Source organism: Toxorhynchites rutilus, chromosome 2, assembly GCF_029784135.1.
Source record: "Toxorhynchites rutilus septentrionalis strain SRP chromosome 2, ASM2978413v1, whole genome shotgun sequence".
Classification (NCBI taxonomy): Eukaryota; Metazoa; Arthropoda; class Insecta; order Diptera; family Culicidae; genus Toxorhynchites; species Toxorhynchites rutilus.
The window spans coordinates 256,962,119-256,981,444 of NC_073745.1; the positions used below are offsets into that span (position 1 = coordinate 256,962,119).

General features: G+C 38.8%; 1 protein-coding gene across 3 annotated transcripts in view; it reads left to right on the forward strand.

Moving 5' to 3' along the window:
* LOC129764852 (SRSF protein kinase 3) overlaps positions 1-13,308 on the forward strand; it is a 31,266-nt gene extending 17,958 nt beyond the window's left edge. For all 3 annotated transcript variants that reach the window (XM_055764381.1, XM_055764382.1, XM_055764383.1), the window contains exon 3: positions 1,059-13,308. The gene's annotated coding sequence lies outside the window, so the exon portion shown is untranslated. The remainder of the gene's footprint in view (positions 1-1,058) is intronic.
* Positions 13,309-19,326: the final 6,018 nt, after the last annotated feature.

The window sequence follows — 19,326 nt, forward strand, 5'->3', positions numbered from 1 at the left end:
GGATTGGTGAACATTCATATAACGCCGTGAGTCTGGCTGTATGGTTGTGCCGGTCGGGTGGCTGTATTAGTAAATAAATATATCGCGAAACCCTGTGTGAATCAGACATTATATGCGAGTGGCACGGCATTTACGCCAAACTGCGACTCAATATGCGCACCGCCACGCTTCGTTTGTGGTACATCTGAGTCGTGTTTGTCGTCTCGTGTTAGCTTACGAGCGCTATACGCTTTTCAATTTGCGCCCAGCCTCACAGACGGAACGCGAAAAACGAGAAATCTCGTGAGCGGTCCGCAATGTGTTAAGTCAGACCGAACCATGTATTTTTTTTATGATTTCTAGGAAAACAAGTTTGAAGTTTGGTGGGGGATGAGGGGTTTTCATTGAGCATTCAAAACAATTTCGATAAGTTATTCGTGCTGTATCCGTGATTTTCTAAATCTGATAAATGTGGAATGTAACTTACGAAATGTTTAACCTAATGCAATCAAGAACTTGAAATTTTTCATTTTGCGACTTGATCTCCTCTGACTTAACACCGACCATATAGTGTTATACTAATATGTATGAACATTTTTCTGTATGATTAGGGTAGGAAACCGATTATTCGCGTTCGACTCGAGTTTAGAAGGATGACCATTGCATTATGTTTATCGCGAAATATTTGATTGATTTTTTTGTTATTAGTATAAAGTTTATTTCTCTCTATTTTTGAAAGAAGCAAAATTAAAAGAGAATCAATGGAGCGTCCTGGGATTGAACGATGATTCGCTTCATAAACGATCCCATTTGGCGACAAATCTCCCCCAAATTTCCTGAAGTATCTTCAAGCTACATGATAGGTAGTCAAAATAATCAAAATATATTAAAATATATCAAAAATATATATTTGAACATTTGCTATTTGTTCGAGCTTCTTAATATCTGTATCGTATTCTACATAAGGCAAAATATAACGTCTACTTCACATTATTTATTCCATATACGATAGTAATTTGTCTTATTTGTTATCTAATGTTCCCTTTTTGTCTTTCCTGTCTCTTCCATTTTCCGCACAGACACACAACAACCATCGGCAGATTTCGGTCGGCAGCTAGTGTGGTACACAGAGAAGAGCCGAGGATACTCACAGCGAACCGCCAACAAAGGACGAATTTTACTTGCTTTTTCACATGAATAAAGAAAATGTTTCAACTAGGTAAAAAAAGAAGATACTATGAGACAGCAATAAAAGAAGGAAAATCACCTAACCGAAACACAGTCTGGACATTTTATATAAGCTTTCGAACATATATTTGTAGAGAGAAAACAAACGATAGACTCAGAGAGTCGTGAGTCAGAGCTTTTTGTCAGTACTACTACTGCTACTAACACTAATAGTACTGCGTTTATGAGTATGGAAATATGCCACTGAATGCTATTTACTGTCTCTGTTGCTGCTGTAGAGGAGTTGATGAGGAGCACCGGCGAAAGATATGACACGCTACACAGCACTCGAAGGAAACCGGTGAAGATGGGGGTGGGGAGGCAGACAGATAGGAAACCGAGTGCGGTTTTTAGTTCATGCTCGAGGCATATACATCAGTTAGTTGTTTATGAGGTGGCCCTCTGCTGGAAAGGGAATTCCAGAAACAGATCTCGAAAGAACAAAAAAAAAATACGGAAAAGCAACAAGAGAGGGAGGAAACATGGCTCGCGTAGCTGGCAAAGGATAAAATGAACGACCAATTTCTTTCTTCATCATTTTTGTCGTTTCAGCTCTACTGGCAATGTTTCGGATGAACTAGTTTTCCCCTTTTGTAGTTGTGTAGTGAGTCTTAGCGCGGGCTAGCCGGGTGGCTCTGTGCGGCGAGGGGAAATTCTGAACGGCAAGTATGGCCTATAGGGATCTGCGACGATAAAATGTCATTATCAAACAAATTAACAATAACGTTAGTAACTTATAATAGTTAGCTGGATGAAATAAGAGTATAGTACCCGTCGCAGTGTTAGTGGGTAATACGAGATGAAACTGTGTAATCCTATATTGTTGATATATAAAAAACTAAGCGTGGAAATCATGTCACATACAGGCACTTTTTAAAGGATAATAAATATTTAATAGGGAAAAAACAACAACAAACGTTAGCGTCACAACATTATTGCAATCATACATAGAGAAATTACATACATTTTACACCCTTTCACCCCCCATTCATCCATCCATCCATGCATTCAGAACACACAGGTGGATACATCGGTGGGTATCCAGAGGAAAACTAACACGGACACATACACATTGAGTACATACTCGTATAATCTGATAGAAAAACGAGATTGAGCGCGGTGTTAACTTTATGAGGTTTCTCTCGAGAAAAAGAACAGTGCAAATGGCATTGGTGTAATGATAATACTAGGGGAATAACCTGTTAACCGGTAGGGTCATCTGCCAAAGGTGCAGTGGGTGTACAGGTAGGTGCACATAGTAAATTAATGCAGATATCAAAAGTCACGATTGGACAATTGCTCACTTGAACACTGCCGGTTAACAAAACAAAAAAAGGCCTTTTGCAGACTCGGGTTTGATTTTGAACAGGTCAGTGTGGGTTTCTAAGTTGGATGGCTATCAAATGAGTGAATAACGTTCATGATTTGATTCTAGGATAAATTCCATAGATGGTACCGCATTTGCACTTCGGAAAGAGCTCCAGTTACATTCGGGAGAAGTATTCATTTTGGTGCAATGTCCGCTCTCCTGTGTGCAGGATGATCCATGTCCGGTATCCTATATAGAGAATGAGATTCTTGTTGTATATGGTCGGTGTTAAGCCAGAAGGGACAAATTCGCTAAATTAAAAATTTCGAGTTATTGATTGCTTTAGGTTGAGCATTTCGTAAGCTACATGTCACATTTATCAGATTCGGTAAATCACGCATACAGCAGGAATAACGTGTCGAAATTGTTTTGAATGATCAACGAAAACCGCTTACAGCACTAAACTTCAACCTCGTTTTTCTCGAAATCATAAAAAAGTCACATGGTCCGATCTGACTTAACACCGACTATATGAGAGGCTTGCATTGAAAAATAGTCAATTTTCGGATGACTATAAAATAAAACTACAAAAGATAATTTAATGGGATAAATTTCTTATAAAACATAATTTTATTGACCATATTACTAAAATAATTCGGCGCCCTGTCGCGGTCTTCCGGCAGTTGGCTATTGGTTCGCCATTGTTGTGGAAAAGGTATTTGTTAGGGTGTTGTACCTTCCAGTTCTTCCTTAGCTTCATTTATCAGTTCCTTCTTTTTTTTGCCACTAAATTGTTTGATTAGACCCTCCGCTTCAGGTTTGCCCATAAATATTCGGTGGGACAAACGTTCGGGGGGTTGACGGATTTCGGAACAATGGGCCTGATCACAAACGTCACTTCACGGTGGAAAAGAGTTGAAGTGTATGTAACCTTGCATAAAAATCATTTCATTTTCACCGTGAAGTGATGCTCGTGACCAGGCCCAATATCTATCTTCAAGCGGTTCATCTCCTCCAGCGACTTCTTCGCATAATGGACGGAGACCAGGTCCGGTTAAAGAAGCACATCTTTGTCCGGATGATATTTTTGGATGGAAGAAGCAACTTCCAACAGGCACTTTGTGCCATTAATCTCCCCGTTCACCGCATGTCTCGAGAAGAAGAAGAGCGGCTTTGACATACCCTTTTCGCTGATTGTTAGGGTAGGTTTAGACTAGTGATATATTCATGTGAAGAAATATGATGAGATTTATAGAAATCGCATCAACCGTTTACACTAGGTGAACTTCTATAATGAATATATTCATATTTTCGGTGAATTTATTCACCTGAAGTAGAACTGCATCCAACATAAGTGATTTCTCACCAGTGAGAAATTCACAAGCGTTTACATATGCTGAATTTATTCAAGTTATATATACCTCGAATAAGTGTATCATATTTATTCTCACCCGTTTACACCTATTTTCACGTGAATAAATCCATCTATAGCTATAGATCTCCCGAATGTAAACCCGCCATTAGTCACAGAAGCACCTTCTTTGGGAACTTGGATCTCTGTCAGTCTTTACCATCCAGCGTTAAATACGTCCCGTCGTCCATGACAACCGCGACGTTCCGCTTCACCGGAAAAATTTCATTCTCCGTCACTCTCAGTCTTTGTTTCTGTGTCACAGTTTGCTGTTCCGACACGGCCGGTCTTGACTCACTTATTCGCATGATGATGTCCATCTCCTCTAGGCAACTGCAACCCGATCTGTGTCGGCGCAGCCCGATCTGTATCGGCGATGCCAATCGCATCTCCAATTCTGCTCTGCAAATTGAGACAACTCAAATGTGATGAAATCGTTAAGTTTTCATCTGTCATCAGAAACTGCATAATCGCTAGCAGCGATGCCGTTTCTTCAACTACTGAAATAAATCATATGTGGAGCAATTTATGAAAAACGTTTCTCAAATAAACAACTTTACATGAGATTTTTCTTAACATGAGCGAAATTAGAAAATAAAACTTTCACAATAATTAGCCAAAACTGAAACTGAAATAAACAAATTTTCCATTTCAGTTATCCATTCTATTTTTTGGCATTTAAATCTTCGTATAGCCCACCTTCATAGAATATTTATCACAGTTCGTTTTTGAGGAAGAATTGGGGCGATATTCACTCAACTAACGGTTCATCAAGTCATCAAGTCATAAAATTTAGTTCGTGGTTGCGCAATGTATATTTGTTCACATTGATGGAATAATCTTTAAAACCTCAAGATACGTTAAATGAATGCTCTATATATAACAATTATTATAAATAATCTATCAAGCATTGCTCAAAATGAAGTAATGAATTTTAGTTTTCTTCAATATGATTGTGAAGACATTTGAAGACATTTTTTCGTACCATGTGAAAACATCTGAAAACATCACCTGGCATCCAAGATAGAAACTCAACGAACGCAGAAAATAAAATGTCAACAGCAATTGAACGAAAAGGTTGCCGGCACAATTCGCGCGCGACTCGACATGCTAGGTTGAATCAAAAAAGTTGGTTCGTCCTAAGTTGCTAGGTGCCTAGTGTGTTTGCTCCCATTTGATTACACATGCTATGACCTATTCGTTAAGTTGCTTTCCAACTTAGGTTGCCTAGTGTGTAGATGCCCTTAAGGTCTGATTCATGCGGATAGAATCGAATTGGTTGTTAGAAAGTATCCAATAGAAATGTCAAAAGAGATCCAATAATCAGGAGAGGAAAAACGTGTTACTCTTCTTATAATGATCTACTACATAGATAAAGTATTTTCATCAAAGGCAAAATGAATCAAAATCAATAAAAATGCAAATGCATCAATTGATGCTAGCGTTCATAATCATGAAGATATAGCTGATATTTTGGCAGGAACTGAAATTTCAGTATAATTGATATAAATTAAACCCATTTACGATTCAATTTCACTTCCCGCCAAAATTTATTATTTTTCATGTGTTCCCGGATGCTACAAAAATATTTTTCTTTCGTTAAAACAAAAATATGAACTACACAAATTACAACATTTATTCAATTCGAGTTCGTATAAAAGACAATAAAAATCAGATTCAATGAACAATACTTAAATGAACATATTTTCACATTTCATGCAATTTGTAATTAGAATATTCTGAATGTATCAAAATTGTATCATACAAACAGAAAAACTACCTTTGATTTTGGCAAAACATTTTGGTGTTTTGACTTTTCCCTGGACCGAAGGGTAGAATTTTGCATGACTATTGAAAACTTTCGGAATTCCGCACTCAGATTCTGCGATGTTGTCATCACTCCATGGATCAGCATCTTCCCGTATGAAATCCACTTAGTTTTGAATATAGCGGCAAAATCATCTGCGCTACATATTGGTAATTAGGCCGATTATTTGACAATCGGCCTAATTATTGGAAAGGGGTTTAGAAGTTTCACCATGTTCCCTTTTCGGTTGAGCTGAAACAATGCTACTCCACAGACACGAGAACCCTTGCTCGGAATAAGTTTGTCGTCTCCACGAAAACCGGCACAGTGCATTTGTATGAACGCATTCGAGGGAAAGCGATGGAAGCTTACGCAATTATTACGCAAATAAATATTACTCGTATTCGGACAGTCTTTCACTGAACAGTGCATTTTTAACCCCCCTGTACTCGCGTGCAAAATCATAAAGTGCGCTACGCATACACCGTCCTGTCATCGTGAAGTCAACGTAAAGGGATGAAATGTCAAATATTCTCCCATGAAAATCATATGGTAGCATTCACATTAGAGATGGGCAAACCGTTCACGAACGGTACGAAAGAACTAGTTCGCCGAAAAGAGTGAACGAGCGGTTTTCAAAGAACGATAGTTCTCCCCCCGAACTGAATGCGAGCGAACGGTTTGTGAACGAACTGATTCCGTAAGAACGGTTTGCGAGTGAACTGTTGGAGAGTGAACTGTTTGTGAACGAACTGTTTGCGAGTGAACTGTATGGGAAAGAACTGAGTGAGAGTGAACTGTTTGGGAACGAACTGTTTGAGAACGAAGTGTTTGCGGGCAAATTGTTTGCGAACGAACGAGTGCAGCTGAACTGATTTGCGCTGGGCGGGATGGATAAATATAACGAGAATGCTTGTAAGGAAAATAAAACGATTTGTCTTTATGAACAAAATGCGTGTAACGCAGGGTTTATTTTGTTAATGTATTCTCAATTTTGGGTTGAAAAATTAAATTAGATTTTTAAAAGTTTTAAAAGCAAAACTTCATATACATATCATATACTTTCCAATTATCAGAAAAAATCTGGGGGAAGCTCGGGTGATTCATGGATTAAGTAAACATAAAATTTTATAGTGAGGGTATGTTGAGAAAAAAGTTTTTTCGTTGCTTTCAATTCATTGTTTGGCCTATTGCGTGAACCTGTGTGTTTTCCAAAAAGAGTATATGAAAAATTGCACATATTTTGTGCGCATCAAATTATTACATAAACTTTTGTTTATGTAATATATTTTCACATACAGTTTGCGACTTTTAATGAAGCAGCTTATCTTTCCCCACGACATTTCAAAAATATAAATCCCATACGTACACTATCCAATCCAACGATATCAATATTGATGCTGCTGTCTATTGATGTTGGGTTCCAGCCAACATTTTGTGTTGTTCCTAGTTACTTGTTACTGTTCAAGTTACTTGTACCAGTATCGAACAAGTAATTGGCCTCTAACTTGAACAGAGTGTCTGTTCTCTATTCAATGGATAAAGGGTGTGTCACATCAAATTGCATCACGGAAAAAACGCTGTAGAAATTCGCCCAGTAGACCGATCCTTTTGAAAATTTTAGACAGTAAAATAAAAACTATTAAACAACTTTTGGCATTTTCTTTTTAATCATACTTCGAGCCCAAGCCCGTATGCTCGCACCTTCCTCTTTACCCCGTCCATAAGGTTCTGTACAACGTCAGGTTGTAGTTCTTTTTTAACAGAAATCCATTTTCTCTTGAAGTCCGCCTCCGATTTGACAACTTTTGGGTTCTTCCGGAGGGCCTGCTTCATAATCGCCCAATATTTCTCTATTGGGCGAAGCTCCGGCGCGTTGGGCGGGTTCATTTCCTTTGGCACGAAGGTGACCCCGTTGGCTTCATACCACTCCAACACGTCCTTTGAATAGTGGCACGAAGCGAGATCCGGCCAGAAGATGGTCGGGCCCTCGTGCTGCTTCAATAATGGTAGTAAGCGCTTCTGTAGGCACTCCTTAAGGTAAACCTGCCCGTTTACCGTGCCGGTCATCACGAAGGGGGCGCTCCGCTTTCCGCAAGAGCAGATCGCTTGCCACACCATGTACTTTTTGACAAACTTGGATAGTTTCTGCTTGCGAATCTCCTCCGGAACGCTGAATTTGTCCTCTGCGGAGAAGAACAACAAGCCCGGCAGCTGACGAAAGTCCGCTTTGACGTAGGTTTCGTCGTCCATTACCAGGCAATGCGGCTTCGTCAGCATTTCGGTGTACAGCTTCCGGGCTCGCGTCTTCCCCACCATGTTTTGCCTTTCGTCGCGGTTAGGAGCCTTCTGAACCTTGTATGTACGCAGGCCCTCCCGCTGCTTGGTCCGCTGGACGAATGAACTTGACAAATTCAGTTTATTGGCGACATCCCGGACCGAACTTCTCGGATCACGTCTAAACTGCTTAACTACGCGCTTGTGATCTTTTTCACTGACGGAGCATCCATTTTTGCCGTTCTTCACCTTCCGGTCGATGGTTAGGTTCTCGAAGTATCGTTTTAGTACTCTGCTGACCGTGGATTGGACGATTCCCAGCATCTTACCGATGTCCCGATGTGACAATTCCGGATTCTCGAAATGAGTGTACAAGATTAATTCACGACGCTCTTTTTCGTTCGACGACAATTTACGAAAAATTGACAGTGAAGCATGGCCAACGTGATATATACACTCTTATCTGATTATAAAACCAAAGCTGAAGATATAATTCCTAAAAATTAAATTTCTACAGCGTTTTTTCCGTGATGCAATTTGATGTGACACACCCTTTACTTCAACTAGAGCGCTGACTGGCATCGTCTAAAGGCTGATTTTGAGACACTCTCCTTGAGAAACGACACTCCCTTAATCTAATTTATATGTCAAACACCAGCAGTATTGCCAAACGGTTTGTAAAACCTAGCACTACAATATTTTGCGCACTATTTTGCTTCAAATTTATTCATGTACCACAGAAGTCAAAACACACAAAATTCAAGTCTCAGGATTTCCTTTGATTTAAACATCCGACGCAACTGCTTTTCTATAATATATGGCAAATTAGCAACACAGAAGACAACTAATTTAATAATAATGGTTGGAGTAAAAGGAAATGTCGTATTTCTGATCGAAATTTAACGCTTTATTTAACATACTTAAAATTATCCAATTTAAGACAAATATGCGCCGTTTTGTTCGCAAACTTGTTGCCATTTAGAAGGCAACTTCATTATCCTCCCCTCCATATATCCACTTTTCATCACCAGTCACACTCTTCTTCAAAAATGGGTCGAGTTCGTTCCGTTTCAGCAGTGCATCGCAGGCGTTGATTCGGTCTAAAAGTTTTTTTTTGCGTAAACTCGTGTGGAACCCATACATCCAGCTTTTTTTGGAATCCAATCTTCTGCAAATGGTTCCAAACGGTTTTATGGTCTATGTCCAGTTCCTGGCCAATCGAGCGAGTGCTCACATGCCGGTCTGCTTGGATGATTTCAACGATTTTATCGGTTTCCACGACGATTGGCCTACCAGTTCGGGGTGTATCTTCGACAGTCACTATACCAAAACGAAATCGGCCAAACCAACGCTGTCCTATGCGAATCGTTACAGTATCGGATCCATAAACTACACGATTTTTTTTCGGTCACCTTCGTTGCAGTTTTACCTCGCAGGTAGTAAAAACGTTAAATATGGCGAATTTCTTGCTTGGTGGACTCCATTTTTGACGCGCTATAACTTGAGACTGAAAAGGACAATCACAACACTTGTAGCACAGATTGTCGTTCTTAAATAGCCGTAGAGTATGACCCGATGCGATAAGTACAACACAAGATATGTTTAAATGTTGTCATATATTGACAATATACGACATTTCTTTTTCCCCAACCCAATACAATATCTATTTTTGTGCATAGAATAATCAATTATACAATTTCCATTTTGTTCGATGACATTTTTCCATCTTTCTGGCAGCTTCATAATTCCACGCTTGTACAAAAAACTGATTCAAGTGCGATTCCACAGTTTCATCATCATTGAAAGTTGTACTATTCAAGTAGTTCTGCAAAGATCGAAACAAATAGAAATCTGATGGTGCAAGGTCAGGGCTATATGGTGGAAGTAACGTTAATTCCCAACCAAGCTCCATTAATTTTAAGCGGGTGACCAAAGATGTGTGTGTGGTCTGGCGTTATCCTGGTGGAAGATGGCACCCTTACGGTTAACGAGACTTCCGTATTGATCCAAGGCTCAACAAATATCACTCCTTTCCAATTCAAAATAGAGCTTGAGTTTGAGCTTGGGTACACTGTACATTTCGTAGTTGCTCTCCGTGATTGACCTGAACCAGCGAAATTGCACAAAGGACACGCTGAATGACGCTTGGGAGCAGCAAACCATTTTCACTCATTGTGCAAGTTTCGGTAATTCGCACTCCTTTCCATAACAAAATTGGAAGCAAAATCTTCTTTTGCTGAATATCAGCTTTCGAAGTGGTTTGTGGTGGATCATCATGCTTGGACCATGATCGTTTTCGATTAACATTATTGTAAACAATCCATTTTTCCTCGCCAATAATTATTCGCTTCGAAAAAAGATTGAACTAATTGCGTTTGAGATGCATATCTCAAACATCGAGATAAAGCGTAATGAATTTCTTCCAATTCATGCGGTACCCAAATCATGTTTTTTAACGAATCCAAGGCGTTTTATAAAGGGTTTTTCTTTAAGAGCGGTACAATTTTTTTTTAAATAAAACAAAAACGGTTTTTTTTATCCCTTTTGTTTTTATTTTAGGCTCTTTAGCATTTTAGCTGTAACAGAGCCGAATTTTAATCGTGTACATGTCACATATTTATCATATCTATAATTAGCACATTACACAGTTGCCATTTTTCGGCGTTAGAGTATCCCCTTCTATACCATTGCAAATGGTACAAATTTACACAGTAGCCTAGTTTTCTATCTGTTCTTCCATTATCCAGTTAGGACTGGACAGCGGAGACAGTCGTTGATCCATTGTTGAGTTATTTATAGAAAAGCAGCCCGATGTTTCTTGCAGAGCAGAGCAGTTGTATGGATGAATCGATCTTATTTCGACCGTGGATCGATCTCCATCGCTGATGATTGTTGCGTGGACGTAGTTATTCTGTAACAACACAAAGATGGTCAATGGGGGCCCTGTGTTTTGAACTCACGATCGATCGCTTACTAAGCGAACGCGCAACCAATGTGGCTACGGAGAATCGTCGTTGGCTTGTTGGCATAGACCATAGACTTGACGTAGCTCCACAGGAAATAGGAAACGGCGTCAAATCGTAGGAACGATGCGGCCAATTGACTGGACCATTTCGTGAGATAACACGCTCACCAAACTTGGTTTTCAATAAATCGCTTGTTAGAATCGCTGTGTGGCTTGTGGCGCCGTCCTGTTGAAATCACCTTTTGTCCAAATCCATATCATCCAATTCGGGCCAAAAATATTCGGCGGTAGCGATTCCCATTCACAGTATCGTGCCGCTCTTGATCATCACGGAAGAAATACGGCCCAATGACGCCGCCGGACCATAAACCGCACTATTTTTTCGGGATGCAATGGTGACTCATGGAGTACTGACCAATAACGCATATTTTGCTTGTTGACGAAGCCATTCAGCCCGAAATGAGCCTCATCGCTAAAGATTATTTTTCGATGAAAATCCGGATCATTTTCAAATTGTTACTCAGCCCAATTCACGAACATACGACGCTTCTGGTGGTCAAGCGGCTTCAATTCTTGCATCAATTCTATCTTGTAAGGATGTAGGCCAAGATCTTTTCGCGAAATTCGCCACGAAAAGACACTTGAGAACGACGTGTGAGAGACTGATTTGGTTCTCCTAAAGTAGAGGCCATTGACTCCGAATTTCGGTAGTAAATTTTAACTTTTGTATTTCTACTTTTGTAGCGTCCCTATTGAAATACCCGTTACATGCTTCTTATACATGCTACATCTTTTAAAATTCGTGTCTCTTCTTAATCCTAGCCAGATTCCATGCTAAATGTGTCACTAAATCCAAAGGAAATCAGAATATTACCACAGAATGCATGGAACTTCAAAATAGAAACCTACTTCGAATCTAATTGTGAATTACAATATTCGTATTCGTTTAGTTTTTTTTTTGTAACAAACGTTAGAGAAACGGGAGTACCACAATAGTATCATCAGAACAACATGAACATTCATGAATATTGTAGATTCAATTCGAAAGAGATCTTGTATCGACAGTGATTTGCGTTGTTATTTTGAATTGTTGAACAAATTTAGAACAGAATACATTCCCAAAATTTTCTTGCAACGTCCATATCTCGTCGAACATTGAGTTAAATTATGTGCATTTGATTTCAACATATAAAAACCGTTTGTGAGTGAGAAAGGTTGAAAGGTATTTCGAGGTCAATTGCGATTGATTGCTCCAAATATAATGCTGCACCATGAGCGACGGCATTGTTCGACGGCTTTTCCGTGAGATACAGGTAAAAAAATACCACGTGGATTGAATTTCATATGATAGCCCAAATCACAAGAGAGATACATTCGTTTGTATCATTTTTTTTGAACGGCGATGTATTTCGAGCATAATTAGGTGCACTTCATTCTAGCATGCTCTAACGATTAGCTTTATACCCAGCCAGAGCATGCAAAAGGGCCTCCATCGATTTCCGCTTATGAGTTAACCCCATTATCGAAGACCACCGATGCCATTTTTGCGCTCCATATTTGACCTACATTACTTTTGCCAAACGGAATTCGCTAACATATTGACACCGCGCCAGAATGTGGTCACAAGGTTGGAAGACGAGGAATGTAAAACACAGAATAGAGGGAAAAAATTAAAGTAAGGACACCGCAAAACATCAAATCAACCCAACAATCGAACTAAGCATGGCAGAACTAAATGCAAACAAAAACGAGAGATAGAGGATTTAATGTCATTACGTTCTTTCAGTTGATCGGTTTCTATTTTTTCATATCCATACGTATATAACTGTTGGCTGTCTCGTTAATGGTGGATCAGATTAATATTACTGCCACGTTGTTCGCCATTGTCACTAGGATAGTGTCCAGATGGAGGGAATTTTTTTGTTGTGTAATGTGAACGCAGGATTTTATACACCACACAAATGGAGAGAGAGAGAGAAAGAGTTTAATTAGGGACACTTTGGCGCAACGTGGCGGAAAAGCAAGCAAAGTATGTAATTCAAATGAAAAGCGCCAGTATGCAGTATCATATTAAGCCCCGTCAAAGCAGGAAAATAACACAGTAAATAAGCGAAAGCCTAGGGAATGTTATATTGATTTATACGGATGACAGAGACACAGAGCCAGAAAAATGATGTTTTCCTTTCTTACTGTTTAAATTATTTATTTTAAATAATATTGACATAAACTAGTAAGGAAGCTGTAATAATAATTATAAATAAAACAACAAATGGAAACCAATTTGTAGAGAAGTAGTGAGTAAATTAATAATAAATGATTATCATTAAAACACATCGAGAATATTTTATGAATGTGGGATATCACAGACCTCCGAAGCTATCTCCATAACAACCATGGATCTTCAGAATCTCACACAGTATTTGTATCGTTAGTTACCGATACTATAGGTGTGCGAGGGTCCATAATAATACGACAGCTAATGGAACAACAATATGGAAACGGAAGATTGACATACGGTAAATGGATATGTCCGGACCAACAATGTGAGAATCAATCAACCGAAAAGGGAAACGTAATGCGTGCGTGAATGAAACTGTTTTGGGTTGAGTGGGAGCGAAAAAAATGTAGGTAGAATGCACATGGTTTCACTTGTTACTAGCCCCGTAATTCATGCCATGAAATCTTGAAGAATAAATGAATATATACGTAGCAAACAGATGTATGTAACTTTTATACTTTTATAATTTCAGCATTTTTAAATATATTCTCGTTTGATCTACTCTCCACTGAAATGGTGGAAGAAGTTAGCATTTGGAACTGACCATGGTTCATTTATAGGTCTAGAAAAAAACTTTTGTGACTAAAAAATGTAATGGGTGATTTTTTTTGCTGTTGGGGTTTTCGGTGCATTTTTTTTGACAAATCAAGTGTGATTTGTGCCATGTATCAAAAGTAAAGTTGTGTAGTTTTCATTGCCATTTGATTATGAAAAGACTTACAAACGAACAATGGTTGAATTTCATTATAAAAATCAATGATGCCTCACGATGACCAACTGCTTCGTGCTTTGGGGAGAAACTGCCAGTACGAACAAAGTATTAGACGTAGTTTTACTGATAAGGACGTCGATTTCTGTTTGTAGAAGGTCCAATAAACGTATGATTTTAAGAAAATTTTGTCCATTAAATTGTATTTTGTTTTTTTTCTATCGTCAACCGAAATTAGTCCATCTTTCTAATACAAACGTTAATTGAATATTTTTTGTGCGTAATATTTCATATTTTCTTCATTAGGAGATTTTCAGCCGAAGTTTGCTGAGTTTATTTCCCTGAAAATAGATTTTACAAGGCTTTATTACATCTATATTAATTCTTTTTTCCTCTATTATTAGTGACTTTCAACACATTTTGGTTGGTTCGTCACTTTTACTTTCATTTTTGGAAGAATGGCGGGAGTGAGAATTGAACTCGTGACCTTGAGCGTGAGAGGTATGGATGTTACCACTACGCCAGATCGCCTCCCTCTATATTAATATTAATATATTTAGATTACATCTATATTAGTATTAGGCGGAATCGACGGTCGGAGGCGATGTTCGATCCAGGAGCTTATATTTTTCTGAGAATTTAAAAATGCGTTTTTGAAAAAAATCAGCTTAAATTTTTAAAATAATATTTTAGTGTAAATTTCATTTTTTAAATATTTTGAAAATTGAAATAAGTTCCTATATTCCTTTTTTCGATCAAAATTTTATAGGTCTTATTGTTTATAAGTTAACTTTCTTGTAAAAATTTTAGAAAAAAACTTATTTTCAAAAAGGAGTTTTTTTAGATTTCAAGTATGCAAAGTTGCTTAAGCCCGGTGGGACTGACGTTGAGCGTTTCATTAGAAAAAACGTTGAGCAATGGGACTGATAGTCAGGTATGGGCAAAATCGCATCGAAATTCGTTCAACAACACTCATTCACAGATAAAACTCACCATTCTATTCTCCGTTCATGCCTCACTTTATTTGAGACAGAAATATTCACCATCATCTTCGCAAAGTTCATTCCTGATTTGAACGGAAAAATACTGTCTTGATTCCGCTCATCTATTCTCAGAGAATTTTGCATTCCCTCATTTGCCTCTCGGAATGACGTTAAATGGTGAGAGAATCAAATAGGAAACTTTTGCTTGAGTCAGCGAGTGTCTCTGTAAAATCATTCGTTTTTCACTCAATGAGCAATCATTGAGTCTCGATCGCGGCAGTAAAATATAGATAGATAGTTGAAATCGAGTTGTTTCCTGTGCAATATTGGCGATCTAACGCAAAACGTAATCGATCGGTAAGATATCTGGATTTTGTTTTTGAACTAAGAAAATGATGCTAATGTAACCTAAAACTCAAAACACGTATATTTTACTTCCGGGCTTTCCCATACATCCAGCTTTTTTTGGAATCCAATCTTCTGCAAATGGTTCCAAACGGTTTTATGGTCTATGTCCAGTTCCTGGCCAATCGAGCGAGTGCTCACATGCCGGTCTGCTTGGATGATTTCAACGATTTTATCGGTTTCCACGACGATTGGCCTACCAGTTCGGGGTGTATCTTCGACAGTCACTATACCAAAACGAAATCGGCCAAACCAACGCTGTCCTATGCGAATCGTTACAGTATCGGATCCATAAACTACACGATTTTTTTTCGGTCACCTTCGTTGCAGTTTTACCTCGCAGGTAGTAAAAACGTTAAATATGGCGAATTTCTTGCTTGGTGGACTCCATTTTTGACGCGCTATAACTTGAGACTGAAAAGGACAATCACAACACTTGTAGCACAGATTGTCGTTCTTAAATAGCCGTAGAGTATGACCCGATGCGATAAGTACAACACAAGATATGTTTAAATGTTGTCATATATTGACAATATACGACATTTCTTTTTCCCCAACCCAATACAATATCTATTTTTGTGCATAGAATAATCAATTATACAATTTCCATTTTGTTCGATGACATTTTTCCATCTTTCTGGCAGCTTCATAATTCCACGCTTGTACAAAAAACTGATTCAAGTGCGATTCCACAGTTTCATCATCATTGAAAGTTGTACTATTCAAGTAGTTCTGCAAAGATCGAAACAAATAGAAATCTGATGGTGCAAGGTCAGGGCTATATGGTGGAAGTAACGTTAATTCCCAACCAAGCTCCATTAATTTTAAGCGGGTGACCAAAGATGTGTGTGTGGTCTGGCGTTATCCTGGTGGAAGATGGCACCCTTACGGTTAACGAGACTTCCGTATTGATCCAAGGCTCAACAAATATCACTCCTTTCCAATTCAAAATAGAGCTTGAGTTTGAGCTTGGGTACACTGTACATTTCGTAGTTGCTCTCCGTGATTGACCTGAACCAGCGAAATTGCACAAAGGACACGCTGAATGACGCTTGGGAGCAGCAAACCATTTTCACTCATTGTGCAAGTTTCGGTAATTCGCACTCCTTTCCATAACAAAATTGGAAGCAAAATCTTCTTTTGCTGAATATCAGCTTTCGAAGTGGTTTGTGGTGGATCATCATGCTTGGACCATGATCGTTTTCGATTAACATTATTGTAAACAATCCATTTTTCCTCGCCAATAATTATTCGCTTCGAAAAAAGATTGAACTAATTGCGTTTGAGATGCATATCTCAAACATCGAGATAAAGCGTAATGAATTTCTTCCAATTCATGCGGTACCCAAATCATGTTTTTTAACGAATCCAAGGCGTTTTATAAAGGGTTTTTCTTTAAGAGCGGTACAATTTTTTTTTAAATAAAACAAAAACGGTTTTTTTTATCCCTTTTGTTTTTATTTTAGGCTCTTTAGCATTTTAGCTGTAACAGAGCCGAATTTTAATCGTGTACATGTCACATATTTATCATATCTATAATTAGCACATTACACAGTTGCCATTTTTCGGCGTTAGAGTATCCCCTTCTATACCATTGCAAATGGTACAAATTTACACAGTAGCCTAGTTTTCTATCTGTTCTTCCATTATCCAGTTAGGACTGGACAGCGGAGACAGTCGTTGATCCATTGTTGAGTTATTTATAGAAAAGCAGCCCGATGTTTCTTGCAGAGCAGAGCAGTTGTATGGATGAATCGATCTTATTTCGACCGTGGATCGATCTCCATCGCTGATGATTGTTGCGTGGACGTAGTTATTCTGTAACAACACAAAGATGGTCAATGGGGGCCCTGTGTTTTGAACTCACGATCGATCGCTTACTAAGCGAACGCGCAACCAATGTGGCTACGGAGAATCGTCGTTGGCTTGTTGGCATAGACCATAGACTTGACGTAGCTCCACAGGAAATAGGAAACGGCGTCAAATCGTAGGAACGATGCGGCCAATTGACTGGACCATTTCGTGAGATAACACGCTCACCAAACTTGGTTTTCAATAAATCGCTTGTTAGAATCGCTGTGTGGCTTGTGGCGCCGTCCTGTTGAAATCACCTTTTGTCCAAATCCATATCATCCAATTCGGGCCAAAAATATTCGGCGGTAGCGATTCCCATTCACAGTATCGTGCCGCTCTTGATCATCACGGAAGAAATACGGCCCAATGACGCCGCCGGACCATAAACCGCACTATTTTTTCGGGATGCAATGGTGACTCATGGAGTACTGACCAATAACGCATATTTTGCTTGTTGACGAAGCCATTCAGCCCGAAATGAGCCTCATCGCTAAAGATTATTTTTCGATGAAAATCCGGATCATTTTCAAATTGTTACTCAGCCCAATTCACGAACATACGACGCTTCTGGTGGTCAAGCGGCTTCAATTCTTGCATCAATTCTATCTTGTAAGGATGTAGGCCAAGATCTTTTCGCGAAATTCGCCACGAAAAGACACTTGAGAACGACGTGTGAGAGACTGATTTGGTTCTCCTAAAGTAGAGGCCATTGACTCCGAATTTCGGTAGTAAATTTTAACTTTTGTATTTCTACTTTTGTAGCGTCCCTATTGAAATACCCGTTACATGCTTCTTATACATGCTACATCTTTTAAAATTCGTGTCTCTTCTTAATCCTAGCCAGATTCCATGCTAAATGTGTCACTAAATCCAAAGGAAATCAGAATATTACCACAGAATGCATGGAACTTCAAAATAGAAACCTACTTCGAATCTAATTGTGAATTACAATATTCGTATTCGTTTAGTTTTTTTTTTGTAACAAACGTTAGAGAAACGGGAGTACCACAATAGTATCATCAGAACAACATGAACATTCATGAATATTGTAGATTCAATTCGAAAGAGATCTTGTATCGACAGTGATTTGCGTTGTTATTTTGAATTGTTGAACAAATTTAGAACAGAATACATTCCCAAAATTTTCTTGCAACGTCCATATCTCGTCGAACATTGAGTTAAATTATGTGCATTTGATTTCAACATATAAAAACCGTTTGTGAGTGAGAAAGGTTGAAAGGTATTTCGAGGTCAATTGCGATTGATTGCTCCAAATATAATGCTGCACCATGAGCGACGGCATTGTTCGACGGCTTTTCCGTGAGATACAGGTAAAAAAATACCACGTGGATTGAATTTCATATGATAGCCCAAATCACAAGAGAGATACATTCGTTTGTATCATTTTTTTTGAACGGCGATGTATTTCGAGCATAATTAGGTGCACTTCATTCTAGCATGCTCTAACGATTAGCTTTATACCCAGCCAGAGCATGCAAAAGGGCCTCCATCGATTTCCGCTTATGAGTTAACCCCATTATCGAAGACCACCGATGCCATTTTTGCGCTCCATATTTGACCTACATTACTTTTGCCAAACGGAATTCGCTAACATATTGACACCGCGCCAGAATGTGGTCACAAGGTTGGAAGACGAGGAATGTAAAACACAGAATAGAGGGAAAAAATTAAAGTAAGGACACCGCAAAACATCAAATCAACCCAACAATCGAACTAAGCATGGCAGAACTAAATGCAAACAAAAACGAGAGATAGAGGATTTAATGTCATTACGTTCTTTCAGTTGATCGGTTTCTATTTTTTCATATCCATACGTATATAACTGTTGGCTGTCTCGTTAATGGTGGATCAGATTAATATTACTGCCACGTTGTTCGCCATTGTCACTAGGATAGTGTCCAGATGGAGGGAATTTTTTTGTTGTGTAATGTGAACGCAGGATTTTATACACCACACAAATGGAGAGAGAGAGAGAAAGAGTTTAATTAGGGACACTTTGGCGCAACGTGGCGGAAAAGCAAGCAAAGTATGTAATTCAAATGAAAAGCGCCAGTATGCAGTATCATATTAAGCCCCGTCAAAGCAGGAAAATAACACAGTA